This window comes from Panthera tigris, chromosome B4 (assembly GCF_018350195.1).
Source record: "Panthera tigris isolate Pti1 chromosome B4, P.tigris_Pti1_mat1.1, whole genome shotgun sequence".
NCBI lineage: Eukaryota > Metazoa > Chordata > Mammalia > Carnivora > Felidae > Panthera > Panthera tigris.
The window spans coordinates 55,828,065-55,843,445 of NC_056666.1; positions in this window are offsets into that span (position 1 = coordinate 55,828,065).

A 15,381-nucleotide genomic window follows, 5' to 3' on the forward strand; every position below is an offset into this window, starting at 1 on the left:
CCTAATGCATTACTGGGATGATTTCTCAAAGCTTGGGGGGAAAAACAGACCACATTATATGAAATTGGGTTGCTGGAACTGTCTTGGCTGAGAACCGAGAAAGAGGTAGAAAGGCTAATAGAATTGGGTATATTGATCTGTATTAATTATACAAAACTAGAGAACCCTTCAGTTGCCTGTTTCCCAGGAGGGCCCTGAGGACACTGTCTTCACTAAAGTGAAAATGAATTAACTAGTTATAATGTTACACTGACTTTCATCTTGATGCTGGATGCTACTTTGGGAGTAGAGTTAAGAACTATATGTATATCTTAAGACAATATATCATGAACCCATACTGACTCTTTGAATTCAACTATAGGACTAAGATTCTTTTACTTATTCTTATATAGCTTCCATCTGTATCTACTGTCTTTCATGTCAAGAATACCAATTCTCAACAACTCCAACATAATTACTTATTTGTTTTAACCCATAGTACACATGAAACAGTCTCAGAGTAACAATACCAACACTACCAGCAAGAATATGATAACTGGCAACATCTTGATATGCTTTTGCAGTTCTTAATACATTTGAAGAATTTCCCACTACCTTTTAATTTTTGTGTTCTAAAATCACATTAAATAGTTACTCTGTGTGGTTATGCCACAAAATCTATATGCAGTTAAGTTCATCTGCTTTATTTAGCTTACTATTTTTAGAGATTGCTTTCAAAAATTATTTTATAATAATGTGAAACATGTATAAGTTTCCTAAATCAAATCCAAAAAACCAGGTATATATAGAAGAGTCTAACTTTTATCTCAGACTCCTCTACTTTATTAATTTCCTGTGCCTACAGGTAAATATTAGAAAAAAATTTTATAGTTTCTCCTTCCTCTTTTAAATATAAGATACATTCATGTTTATGCTTCCTTTTAATAATATGTTTTATACACTTTTTCTTCTAATAATACATACTGAAGATCATTTCACAGGAGGATATAGAGATATTCCTCACAACTGTTTATAGCTACATATGACTCCTTTGGGTAGATGTACTATTTATCAATCCCCAGGGCACTGCAGCAAACTCTCAGGGGCACTGTGGGGTATTCTAAATTCTTGAGAGAAACACAGTAATATTTGATATTTGTCAGACTGCACAAATAACTAGCTTGAAGTAAATCACTGTTTCAATATTAGATTGTGCTATATTCTTGTTGTTGATGTCATATGTTTGCAAAGATGGGTTTTTGGTGGTTGCTGTGATAAAAGCAAATACCACACTGAAATGATATGGAGTAGAAAATGCGGAAGGTGTTCCATCTGATTTCAGGGTTTGAGAAGTTGCATAGTGTCCCATAGGTACACATGTCCCCTTGCTAAGCAACTGTGGTTATTTGAGAACAGAATTACGCTTTATTTCAATTGATGTCTGTTATTCTTTTTTAAATGGCTGCTAAGATATTGGGACATAAATATTTAGGTTGCATGGGCCTAACTACTTAATAAACAGAACTGTTAGGTATTTCTTTTAGTTTAGGCATTCTGTTAAAATAATATTACTGACTCAATGAGGAAGTTGTAATCAAGAAAGTTTGGGTTTCTTGTTCCACATGTAAGAAGCTTGGAAGTTGATACTCTATCTAACAAGGAAAAAGCTAAACAGACCAAAAGATCAACAACTCTTCTTGGATCTGTAAGAGAGGTGAGGACACAGGGTAAACCACTGCCCCTGACATTGGAGAGAGAGGTGGACACAGGGAGTCATGGCTTACTAAAGCACAGATTGCCTCAGGAACCAGTACCAGGGTAAGAGAACTTGAGTTGTAATTGATGAATTGCTAGCTCAGTGTGGACAACTGTGAGAGATAAAAACTCCAGGGAAACTCAGTCATCAGTACCTGCCCCCCACATTTCTGTATTTTATCTTAGGATCTCAACCAGGCTTTCACAGTAAATATTAGAGAAAAATCCCCTTTGCTTCTAGCAGGGGGGAGGGGAAAATGATCATTTTGAAATATGCCTGAGCACTCTATTTTTCTTACATATCCCTGTCCTCAGAAGAAAGTAGTTCATTGGAATCTAACCTGCTGGGGTATTATCAGAGCCTAACTGATCTAGGGAAGGGAAATACCCAATCCTAGACAGCAGTAGTCATTCTATCCCATTGAAGGGGCAGGGGACTGAGAAACACTTGTGAAGTTCCTAGTCCAGAGGTGTTACTATATGTCTGAGACCTAATTATAAGACTATAGGATGCTTCCCCTCTCCTCGCATCATCCCCTCCTTCACACACATTATCATCACATTACTAAAGGCCTATTTATAGCAATTTCTTTTCCCTGATGCCTCATATATTTCTATCAAGAAAAAATTAGAAGGAATACTAAAAGGCAAAAAATGCAATTTGAAAAGATAGAGCAAGCATCAGAATCCGACATGGCAGGAATGTGGGAATTATCAGACTGAAAATTAAAACAACTATGATTAATATGTAAGTTCTCTGTGGATAAGGAAGTACAGCGTGCAAGGACAGATGAGCCATGGAAGCAGAGAGAAAGAACCAGAGGAAAGAACCATAAAGAACTGTGAGATGAAAAATACTGTAACAAAATTGGACATGGCTGAGAAAACAGTCTTTGAGCTTGAGGATATAACAGTATAAACTTCCAAAACCAAAAAGCAAAAAGAACAAAGGCTAAAAAACAGAATAGGATATCCAACTATGAAACAACTAAAAAAGTTTTGACATACACATAATGGGAATGCCAGAATGAAAAGAAAAAGAGAAAGAAACAAAAGAAATATTTAGAACAGCAATGACTGAGAATTTTCCCAAATTATTCTCAGACACTAGACCACCAGACCTAGGATTCAGAGAACACCAAGCAAGATAAATGCTAAAAAAGAAAAAAAAAAAGAAAAAAATCACTACATTTACGCATATCATTTTCAAACTAAAGCAAATCAAAGACAAAGAAAAAATCCTGACATAAGCCACAGGAAAAAAATACCTTATCTATAGAAGAACAAAGATAAGAATCACATCCAACTTCTCCTCAGAAACTGTGCAAGCAAGAAGACAGTAGAATCAAATAAAGTGTTGAGAGAGAAAAAAAATTACCAATCTAGAATTCTCTCCTCAGTGAAATTATTCTTCAAAAGTCAAAGAGAGGTAAAGATTTTCTCAGATAAACAAAAATTGAGGGAGTTTGTTGCTAGAACACCTGCCTTGGAAGAAATATTCAAAGAAGTTCTTTAGAGAGAGGAAGAATATAGGTCAGAAACTCGGATCTACATAAAGATAGATGATGAGCACTGAAGGAAGAATAAGTGGAAGTAAAGAAACATTTTTATTTTTCTTATTTTTAATTGATCTGACAGACAGCAGTTAGTTCAAAATAACCATATATTTGATTATGTACAATTATGTATATACCATATATTTGCTTATGTAGGCTTATGTATAAGTGAAATAAATGACAGCAATGATACAAGGAATGGAAGTAATTAGAAATATTTTGTTATTATCAGGACAATCATAATACCCACGAAGTGCTATAGGATTATTTGAGAGTGGATTTGAATTAGTTGCAAATGTATATTTTGAACTCTAGGAAAACCACCAAAAATATTTTAAAGAGATGTATAACTGATATGCTAAGAAAAAAGAGAAAAAGGAATAATATAAAATGTGAATTAAAACCATAAAGGCAGAAAAATCCCCCAAACCAACCAATCAAGCAAACAAACAAACAAAAACCATAAAAGCAGAAAAAGAGTGAAAAACAAAACAATAGGAACAAAGAATGAGGACAAGGAATGGAAAACAGTAACAAATATGGTTGTTCTTAATCATAAAGAACAATATCATAAACAATATCAACGATCACTTTGAATGTCAATGGTTTAAAAGCTCCAATTAAGAGACAGAGATTGTCAGAGTTGATCATAAAACAAGACCCAACTATATGTTGTCTACAAGAAACCCACTTTAAATATTAAGACACATATAGATTGAAAATAAGTGGATGGAGAAAAATGTATTTGCAAATACTAAACAAAAGAAAGCATGAGTACATATTTTAATTTCAGAAAGAGCAAACTTCAAAGCAAGGACAGTTATCAACAGTAAAGAAGTGCACATACCATGACAAAGGGTTAATTCTCTAAGAAGACATAACACTCCTTAGTATGTATGTGACTGACAAAAGAACATTAATCTATGGGAGAGAGAACTTGGTAGACATGCAAGGATAAATAAACAAATCCACCACCATCATAGCTGGAGACTTCAACATCCCTTTATCAGAATGGACTGATCCAGTAGGCAGAAAATCCGTAAGGACATAATTGAACTCAACAATGCCACCAATCAACTGGATACCAGCTGGTATCTATAGACTACTTTATCTAGGACAGAAGAATATACACTCTTCTCAAGCTCACATTCACTAAGACAGACCACACTCTGGGCCATAAAATACACCTTGACAAATTTAAAAGGATAGAAATCATATTTCTGCTCTCAGACCACAATGGAATTAAACCAGAAATCAATAACAGAAAGATAACTGAAATAACCCCAAATATGTGGAGATTAAGCAATACACATCATATGGGTCAAAGAAGAAATCTCAAGAGACGTTTGAAAATATTTTGAAAACTGAATGAAATGAGAACACAATTTATCAAAATGTGTGGGATGCATTGGATGTAATGCTTAGAGGGAAACTTATAGCATTGAATGAATGCGTTAGGAAAGAAGAAAGATCTAAACTCAATCATATAAGTTTCCACCTTAGGAAACTAGAAAAACAAAAGCAAATTAAATACAAACTAAACAGAAGAAAAGAAATAATAAGTATTAGAGTAGAAATCAATGAAATTGAAAATGGGAAATCAACAGAGAAAATTAATGAAGCCAAAAGCTGATTCTTACAGAGATCAGTAAAATTGATAATCTTCTAGTCAGGCTAACTAACAAAAAAAGAGAGATGACACAAATTACAAATATCAGAAATGAAAGAATGGATATCACCCTAGATCCCATGGACACTAAAAGGATAATAAAAAAATACTATGAAGAATTCTATGTCCACAGCTTTGATAACCTAGATGAAAGGGACCAAATCCTTGAAAGACACAATTTGCCAAAATTCACACATGAAGAAACAGACAATTTAGATAGGCTGATATCTAGTAAACAAATTGAATCAGTAATTAATAACCTTCCCAAACAAAAAGAATTAGCCCCAGATGGTTCATTGGTGAATTTTACTAAATATTTAAGGAAGAGATTATACCAATTCTCTACAGTCTTCTTCAGAGGATAGAAGCAGAGATAATACTTCCCAACTCATTCTGTGAGACTATTATTCTAATATCAAAACCAGACAAAGTCATTACAAGAAATTAAAACTATAGGCCAGTATCTCTCATGAACATAGATGTAAAAATCCTAAACAAAATATTAGCAAGCCAAATCCAACAATGTATAAAAAGAGTTATGTACCACAACCAAGAGGGATTTATCCTAGGTATGCAAGACTGGCTCAACATTGCTATATCAATTAATGTACCATCACATCAACAGACTAAAAGAGAAAAATCGCATAATTTCAGCAATATATACAAAAAAATGATGAAATCCAATACTCATTCATGATAAAAACATTCAATAAATTAGGGATAGAGGGAACTTCCTCAACCAGATAAGGAATATTCTTACCATACTTACCATTAAGTATGACAGCTAATATTATACTTAATGGTAAGAAAATCGAAGCTTTCTCATTAAGATCAATAACAAGGCAAGGATGTCTCCTCTCACCACTTCTTTTCGACATCATACTGGAAGTCCTGGCTAAGAAAAGAAAAATAAAAGGAGAAAAGAAGAAAGGAAATAAAAGGTATACAGCTTGGGAAGAAAGAAATAAAATCCTGTTGGAAGATGACACGATAGTCTATGTGAAAATTGAATTAATTGACCAAAAACAACAACTACTCCTGGAACAAATAAGCATTTATAGCAAGGTTGCCGGATACAAGGTTAATATACCAAAGTCAATTGCTTTCCTATATACCAGCAATGAACAAGTGGAATTTAAAATTAAAAACACAATACCATTTATTTATTTATTTTATTTTAATTTTTATTTTTAAGAGAGAGAGACAGAGTGAGAGCAGGGGAGAGGCAAAGAGAGTGAGGGAGACACAGAATCTGAAGCAGGCTCTGAGCTGTCAGCACAGAGCTTGATATGGGGTTCAAACTCACGAACCATTATATCATGACCTGAACTGAAGTCGGACGCTTAACCAACTGAGCCACCTAGGCGCCTCACAATACTATTTATACTAGCACCCCCCAAGATGAAATTTTTAGATATAAATCTAAATATGTATAAGATCTACATGAAGAAACCTACTAAACTCTGATGAATGATGTCGAAAAACTAAATAAACGAGAGATATTCCATGTTCATGGATAGAAAGATTCAATATTATCAGAATGTCTGTTAATCCCAACTCAGTCTATAGATTCAATGCAATTCTGATAAAATTCCCAGCAAGTTATTTTATGAATGTTGACAAATTTACCCTAAAGTTTATACAAAGAGGCAAAAAGACCCAGAATAGCCAACTCAATATTGAAGGACAATTACCAAATCTGAGTTCAAGACTTACTACAAATCTTATTATGAATCTTTATTATTGATTAAAGAACAGACAAACAGATCAGTGGAACAAAATAGAGAGCCCAGAAATAGATCCACATAAATCTAGTCAACCCATCTTTTATAAAGGAGCAAAGGCAATACAAAAGGACAAAGATAGTCTTTTAAAAAATGGTGCTAGAACTAGTGGTTATCCAAATGAAAAAAATGAACCTAGACACAGGCCTTATACCCTTATGTCCTTCACGAAAATTAACTCAAAGTGGATCACAGACCAAAACATAAAACAGAAAACTGTGAAACTTCTAAAAGATAGCAGGATAAAACCTACATGCCCTTGGATATGGTGATGACTTTTTTTTGATACAGCATCAAAGTCATTATCCATAAACAAATAATTGATAAGCTAGACTTCATTAAAATTAAAAGTTCCTGCTCTGCAAAAAAACAGTGCCGAGAGAAAGAGATGACAAGTCACAGATTAGGAAAAAAGATTTGCGAAAGACACTTTTCATAAAGAACTATTATCCAAAATATGTAAAGAACTCTTAAAACTCAACAGTAAAAAAATTAACAACCCAATTAAAAAATGGGCTAAAGGCCTTAACAGATATTTCATGAAAGAAGATTTGCAGATGAAAAATAATCAATGGAAAAAATGCTTCACGGCATATGTCATTAAGGAAATAAAAATTAAAACAACATGAAGTATCACTACACACATATTAGAATAGCCAAAATCTGGAACATTAACACCAAATGCTGTTGAGGATATGGAGCAACAGTAACTCTCATTACATTGTAGGTAGAAATGCAAAATGGTGCAGCCACTTTGGAGAGAGTTTGTTGGTTTCTTACAAAACCAAACATGCCTTTACCATAAAATCCAGCAGTCATGTTCCTTGATAATTATCCAAAGGGCTTGAAAACTTATGTGCACACAAAAGCCTACACATGGATGTTTATAGCAGCTTTATTCATAAAGGCCAAATCTTGGAACAAACAAGATGTGTTTCAATAAGTGAATGGATAGGTAAACCATGGTACATACAGACAATATGATATTATTTAGTGATAAAAATAAATGAGCTATCAAGTCACTAAAAGACATGGAGAACCTGAAGTTCATATTACCAAGTGAAAGAAACCAATCTGAAAAGGCTACATACTATTTGATTCCAACTATATGACATTATGGAAGAAACAGAACTATGGAGACTGAAAAAAGATCAGGGGTTGGGGGCATTGAATAAGTGGAGCACAGAGGATTTTTAGGGCAATGAAGATACTCTGTATGATACTATAATGATAGATAAATTTCACTGTACTTTTGTTCAAACTCATTATACCTTTGTAAGATACCAAGAATGAACCCTAATATAAATATGGACTTTGGGTGATTATGATGTGTCAGTGTGGGTTCATCAATTGCAGCAAATGTACCACTCTCTTATAGGATGTTGACAATGGGGAAGGCTATACATGTGTGGGTTGGGGGGTATATGGGAAATCTCTGTAACTTCCTTTCAATTTTGCTGTGAACCTTTAACTTCTCTAAAAACACTAAAGTCTTTAGAAGAAAATTGGGAACCTCTCAGTCATTTCCATTCCCCTATTGTTTTCAGCTTCTTTCTAGCCATCTGCTGTTATAAATAGTGCTGACATGAACCATCTTGGACATATGTCATTTTGTAATTTTACAGTCTATCTCTAAGATAGATACCTAAAAGTGGAATTGCTGAGTTAAAAGGTAGAGGGATATGTAATTTTTAAAGATATTTTAAAATTCTACTCCATAGGGGTTATACCATTTTTACACTCCTACCAGCATTATGTGGGCCTACCAATTTCCATGTAGACTCAATAACACTAATATAGTGTTAAAATGTTAGATCTTTGTAATCCAATAGGAGAGAAGTATCATAGTATAATTAAATTTTTTCTGATAAAATATATATAACATAAAACATGTCATTTTAACCACTTTAAGGGTATATTCAATGGAATTAATTATATTTACAGGGTTGTATGGCCATCACTGTTTTCAAATCTTTTCCATCACTCCAAACAGAAACTCAGTTAATCAATAACTCCCAATCTTCCTTCTCCTTACACTGGTTCCCTCTAATCTACCCTCTGTTCCATATATTTGCCTATTCTAGATATTTCATATAAGTGGAATCATATAATATTTGTTCTTTCATGCCTGGCTTATTTTATTTAGCATAATGTTTTCAAGGTTCATTCATGCTGTAGCATGTATCAAACCTTTATTCTGTTTATGGCTGAACAATATTCCATTGTATGTAGATCACATTGGCTAGCCATTCATCTGTTGATGGACATTTGGGTTGTTTCCATCTTTTGGCTATGAAATGTTACTTGAGATTTCTAGCCCTGGAGATTGAGTGGTGATGTCAGCAGAAATAAAATAACATGAAAAACTCCAATAAGACATCCATTCTGTAATTGGAGATCAATCTTAACCTGCAAACACTCCTAAGAGGATTGTTAAGTGAATATGTTTACATTCAGATATAAATTATTTCTATCAGTGTTCTTCTTATGAGCAGGGTGGTTTGGATTTGGGAAAGAGGAGACTGGTACATAGAGGACCAGAGGAGGGCAGCTGGCTAGGACCTGAGAGAAGGCCCAAAGTAAAGAGCATGAAGAGGCAAAGAGATCAAGTTCACGGTTTTTCTTTAGGTAACTTTCTGTGAATATGGCATAAAATGAAAGGGAATGCTTAATCCATCTGTAACAGCAGCCAGAACAATTTTGTCTGCAAGTGACAGAAACCCAGAGTATGTAAAATTGGAACTCAAAGTCCACATCTAGCTCAAGCACCAATGGCTTCAAGTGGTGAAATGATACCTTTAGGGCACTGCTCTTTCCTTGCCTGCTTTTGCTCTTTTTCCATGTTGATTTCCTTTTGAGATAGGCTCTCTCCATGCATTGGTAAAGATAGTACCTGTCAGCTTTGGGATTATTTGGTCTTTAGTAGTTTTTAGCTCAGAGAAAAAGAGAATGCCCTGTGCTTGTTTCCAGCAAAAATCCTTCTGATTGGCCTTGCTGTGTCATGTGCCCAGCTTTGAACCAACCAGGCAACAGAGTGGTGCACTATAGTCACTCCTGAAGCAGAGGTAGGGAAGCTCTTGGACTGAGAATGAAAGTACTTGAAGGTTTCCACTTGGTATGACAATTTTTACAGAGGGGATTTAGTAACTGAAAGTGAAATGTAGAGTATTCATTCGTTTCAAAAGTTTAGCTTTTGAATATCCAAATAATATTATGGATATTCATGTCCCTTTTCTAACCCTAGAAAAAGACACTGGAGACTGGCATACTCATGTATCTTAAATTTAAAACCTTTCACATTTTTAAAAGGACATTTGCATTCCCTGGTAACATAAGTTAGCTGAACTCTAATTATATTGAAGAAATGAAATCTGTTTGTTTATTTCAGGCAAGACATGTTGCCAACAGCTGTGCAGAGTTGTGATGTGATCTTCTCAATGAACAATCTAAGAGCCACTGAGTAAGCTAAAATAATAGAATCTGCTTGTCTGTAGTTAGCGTGTTGACAAAGAAACAAAAGGGAACTGTAGGGTAAACACAGGGCAAGATTACACAAAGAGAGTAGTTAAAAATGATAAAAACACTGTGCAAGAAAGGAACTCCTATAATATAGCAGACAATGTTAAGTGCTTTTCTAATTAAATCTTTGGTTTTCCATATGGGCTCACTAAACCTGATTTTCATTGTTTAAAATAAATTCCAAAGGGCTGTCCTTAAATCACCTTGTGTTTCCTAGAGTCAATTCAACATGTTTTGCAACGTACCTCCAAAGTTCTGATGCATCCACTGGCTTCCCACGAGCATTCTTAAAACCCTCCTTGAAACAATTTTACGATTGGTATCATTGCATTTCCTGAGTACTTTATCCCTTACAGAAGTGGTCCAACTTTATACTTGATAAATCTTACAAAGAAGCTGCTTCGCCAAGACTGGCAAGGCAAAAAGCTCTTATCGTGTGAGTTTTCCAACATTACACAGTGGAGGAAGGAAAAACACACGTGCTTCTCTTTGTTGTTATTTGTTTTATCTGGAACCAGTGCTTGTTCACTTTCTACCATTATTCAATTTAAATAGAGGTTTAATTTGTTATCACCATCTATTTTACCTAGGATCTATAAAGTGTGTATAAAAACAGGAGGTAGTGTATGTTCTTATAGGTAATAATTTTGTCTCTAAAAATAGCTAGCCTTTTGTCTTCTAATCTTTAGTGCTTCTGTAATTGTAACATGGTAGTAAGATAGGAACACAATGGTGGATGATTTTTAATTTCCTGAGGGAATATTTCTCCTGATGCCAAGGAGAATGGAGGCATGGTTTCTTTAAATGGCAAGAAGTTCTGAATAGCCTTTTATTTTTCATGTTTTACTGTTGAAAACCAGACTTCTGTTAATTTGATAATTAGAACAAAGACATTAGTTTTAAGTCTGAATGCTAGTCCAACATAAATGAGGTAGCAAATAAGGATAAGTGCTTATTGTTTTACATGATTTTAGTAATAAGCTGTCCTACTTTGTATGCATGCATACACATATATATTAATATTAGCTCATTGTCCATAGGACATTAGCATTTACTTTGTCTCTCATATGCTTCCCTCCACTCTTTTGATTTCCAAGCAGGATCATTTTCCTTTTCTATTACACCACCTATTTCCTTTATTCTGAGTTTCCCAAAAGGGTAGTAGAATTCAATTGTTGTCTCACATTTTGGTTTTTGGTGATAGGGACACAATTAAGAATACTGATTTGGAGGCAGGACAGTTACTGGTTATAGATGTGCTGCTAATTCACTCTGTGTCTTTGGTCAAGTCATTTAATGTATTTTAACCCTACTCTTCTAAACCATAAAATGTAGATAACGCATCTCTCTGCTTAAGTCACCAGTCTGGGGGTGTTGCATAGAAACAAAGTAGGAGTCAGCATTCAGAATACTATAAAGTATTTTATGAATATAAGGTGGCTGCATTATTATGACGGTGATCACAAGCTATCCCATAGGTAGTAAAACAACGACAACAAACAAATTATTGAGATCACTGCCTTCTACTGGAAAGCTGGAAAGAAGAAAGAATAGCAAGGACTTAAGTTATTCAATGGTAGTATTTTTCAAACTTTAGATGGGTACCTACTAGGGTTGGAAAACCTAATTAATTCCTACCAGCATTAAAGAAATAGAATAGAATAAAAATAATAGAATATGATAGGAAATATCAGAGTTTATGTACCGCAAGTAAAGGTAGATACTCATAAGTAAGGGTAAGTATTGCTTCATGAAACTTTTGTGTCAGTGTGTGTGTGTGTGTGTGTGTGTGTGTGTGTGTGTGTAGCAGGGAGGGAAGTATACATGTGGGTATAAATGGTGGGTTGTGGTATAATATGTGTGCTATAGATTGTCTCCCCATACCCTCACCCAATGCATATATTAAAGCCCTAATCACCAGTATGATAGTATTTGGAGGTGAGGCCTTTGGGAGGTAATATTAGGTCATCAGGGTGAAGCCCTCATGAATGGGAATAGTGCTCTTACAAAAAGAGAAACAAGAAAATTGATGTCTCGTGGACATGTGAGGATATAATGAGGAGGTGACTGTGTACAAGCCAGGAAGTGAGGTTCTGACCAGGCAACAAATCTGCTGGCAACTTGAACTTGGACTTCCCAGTCTCCAGAATTCTAAGAGATAAATATCTGTTGTTTAAGCCACCCAGTCTGTGATATTTCTCATAATAGCCTGAACTGATTAAGACAATTTGCATCTTAGCAGTGAATCAAAATAAAAAAAAAGGAAACCATTACTCAAGGATATGACCTGTTGAATCATTTCCTGTCTCCCCTCCCCCAATTCCCCCATCTACTCCAGTTTTTCACATGCTTCCTTTAGCTCAACTGAGGGAGAAGTACACAAGGATAGCATAGGAGATTTAGGTGGTTCCTTTAGGATAATTCACTGCCTCCACATCGGCCTCATGTTATCTATCCTGGGGTAGCAATGGGGCAGTGGAAAAGGAATTGGTCTAGAAGTAAGAAGACTGAGTTCTAACCTGGCTCTGTTTTTTTTTGTTTCTTGGACTTTAGAAAAGTTCTGTAACCATTGTGGTTTTTAACTTTTATTCCTTAAATTAAGGAGTAATCACTATATTAAAGACATAATTATTAAGCATGTTCTGTGGGCCAGGTACTTTGCTAAGAGCCAAGAATATGGCAGTGATCAAGATAAACATGGCCACCACACCCAGGGAATTTAAGTCTGCAATTTATTAAGGTTGTTATGAAAATGAAATTAGATAAAATATACAGTGGCTCAAAACTTCATTTTTAGGTGCCAGGATATGACACCCTTGCTTTTTAAAATGTAGTGAAGATAAACTAGAACTTCTATTTACGTGACCTCAGGAAATTTAAAAAGTTCCCCAACATTTCTGAAATGGATTAGTGGGCTTATATTCTCAGATCACATTTGACACAACTGCCTTTATTACACTGTTGATCACCTTCCCTCTTACTGAGTTTAGATTCTGTTGTCCATCCTTGGGATTCCTTCTGTCTTTCTCTTGGTGTTTTATTCTTCCTTGTTCCTCTCTTGGCAAAATTCCAACCTTTGGGTATATCTAGATCACTGCACACTTAGCAATGCTCCAGAACAATGTGTCATGGCTAAAGAAAGAAATACACTTCCTGGCTACTGGACTTCCTTTAAATTTACAAGTAAAAATTTTAAGAGGGCTTTAGAATTGCCTAATGACAACCTCACTGTATTTCCCTAATCTTTGTCCCACTCACCAAGACAAAGTTCACACACATTGTTTTTTCCCCTCAAACCTCCAGCATACCTTTCCCATTCCTCACTATAAATTGATTACCTTGCTGCTTATATTACTGAGAAAACTAAGCAGTCAGAGCTGTTCATCTCCAAAATTCCTTATCTACCTGCATATGTTCCTATAACCTCTGCTTTTCTTCCTGTTGCAATGTATGGACAATAAGGGAAATCTCTCCACTGTGTAGTAGATTCTATCCATCTCAGTTTCCTAAGGACTCTGCCTCTTCAGTTACATGCCCCTGCCCCAACCAGCAGCATCATTTCCTCCATTTCTTAAGGATCCTTCTCATTATTCTACCTCATTTCATTTACCTCAAAACAATGAAGTTAAAAAGTCAATAATCAAAACCCTACTAGTTACAAGCTATTTAAGAACTACTATATCCTACATCTTTTTTTTATTTTTTTATTTTTTTTATTTATTTTTTTTTTTAGGGAGAATCCCAAGCAGGCTCTCTGAGCTGTCAGATCTCACGACCTGGGAGATCATGACCTGAGCTGAAATCAGAGTCTGTCACTTAACCAACTGAGCCACCCAGGTGCCCCTATATCCCTCATCTCAAAACAAACCCTAAATCTCCATGAATGCCACATTGTTTTTCCCCAACAACCACACCATTTCTCTGCTCTGATAGCAAAACTCCCACCTCTGATTATCTTATTTCCAGTATTGTTTCTTCTTTGGCCAACCAGTTTAAAAGGGCATTTTTAAATAGTTCTTAACTAGTAGAGTTTTGATTATTGACTTTTTAATCTCATTGTTTTGAGGTAAATGAAATTGGTTGAGGCTTGTTATAATAATAGTCTGACACATGGTTAGTCTGTAAATATACCCTTTGTGCCTGAAAAGAATGTACACCTCCAACTTGTTGGGTTGAATAGTTTATATATGTCCATTAGATCAAACTTATTAATTTTACTGCTCAAATCTTTCATAACCTTACTGATTATTTTTCTATCTGATCTATCAATTTCTGAGAAATATTTGTTGAGATGTTCTACTATGAAGGTAGATTTAAAAATTTTTCCTTGTAGTTCTATCAATTTTTGCTTTGACTTCGAGGCTACATTTAAAAATTTTCTTGGTGTATTAAACATTTTATCGTTGTATAACACAACTTCTTATCTACAATAACTTTTCCTTAAGGATTATTTTGACTAACATATTTTTTTAAAGTTTAAAGTCTTCTGAAAGAGATGGAGACAGTGAGCAGGGGAGGGGCAGAGAGAGGGAGAGAGAGAGAGAATCGCAAGCAGGCTCTGCACTGTCAGCACAGAGCCCGAAGTGGGGCTCAAACTCAGAAATTGTGAGATCATGACCTGAGCTGAAACCAAGAGTCACACACAAACTGATTGAGCCACCAGGTGCCCCTAGATTGATATTAATGCAGCTATACAACTTTATTATTTTCCTGTTATATTTTTTATAACACTTTAAACCTTTCTGTATCCTTACATTTTTTAAACTCCTTTTTTAAAATGTTTTTTTTGGGGGGGGGCAAATTTATTAAATGGTACAATTGTCACTATAAATCAGATTTAGAACATTCTGATACTCCTAATAAGCTCCTTCATGACCATTTATAATTAATCTCTGTTCCCCCCCACCCCCACCCCCAGCCCCAGGACATTTTTTTTTTTTTACTCTAACACTATTTTATTGAAGTACAATTACATGCAATAATTATTTGCATAAGTTTGATGAATTTTAACTTACATATACACCCATACAATTCTAACTAGATCAAGATGTGGAACATCTACACTGTTACCCCTCTGCTTAAGGTAACTACTGTTTTCTGACTTTTATTACCACAGTTT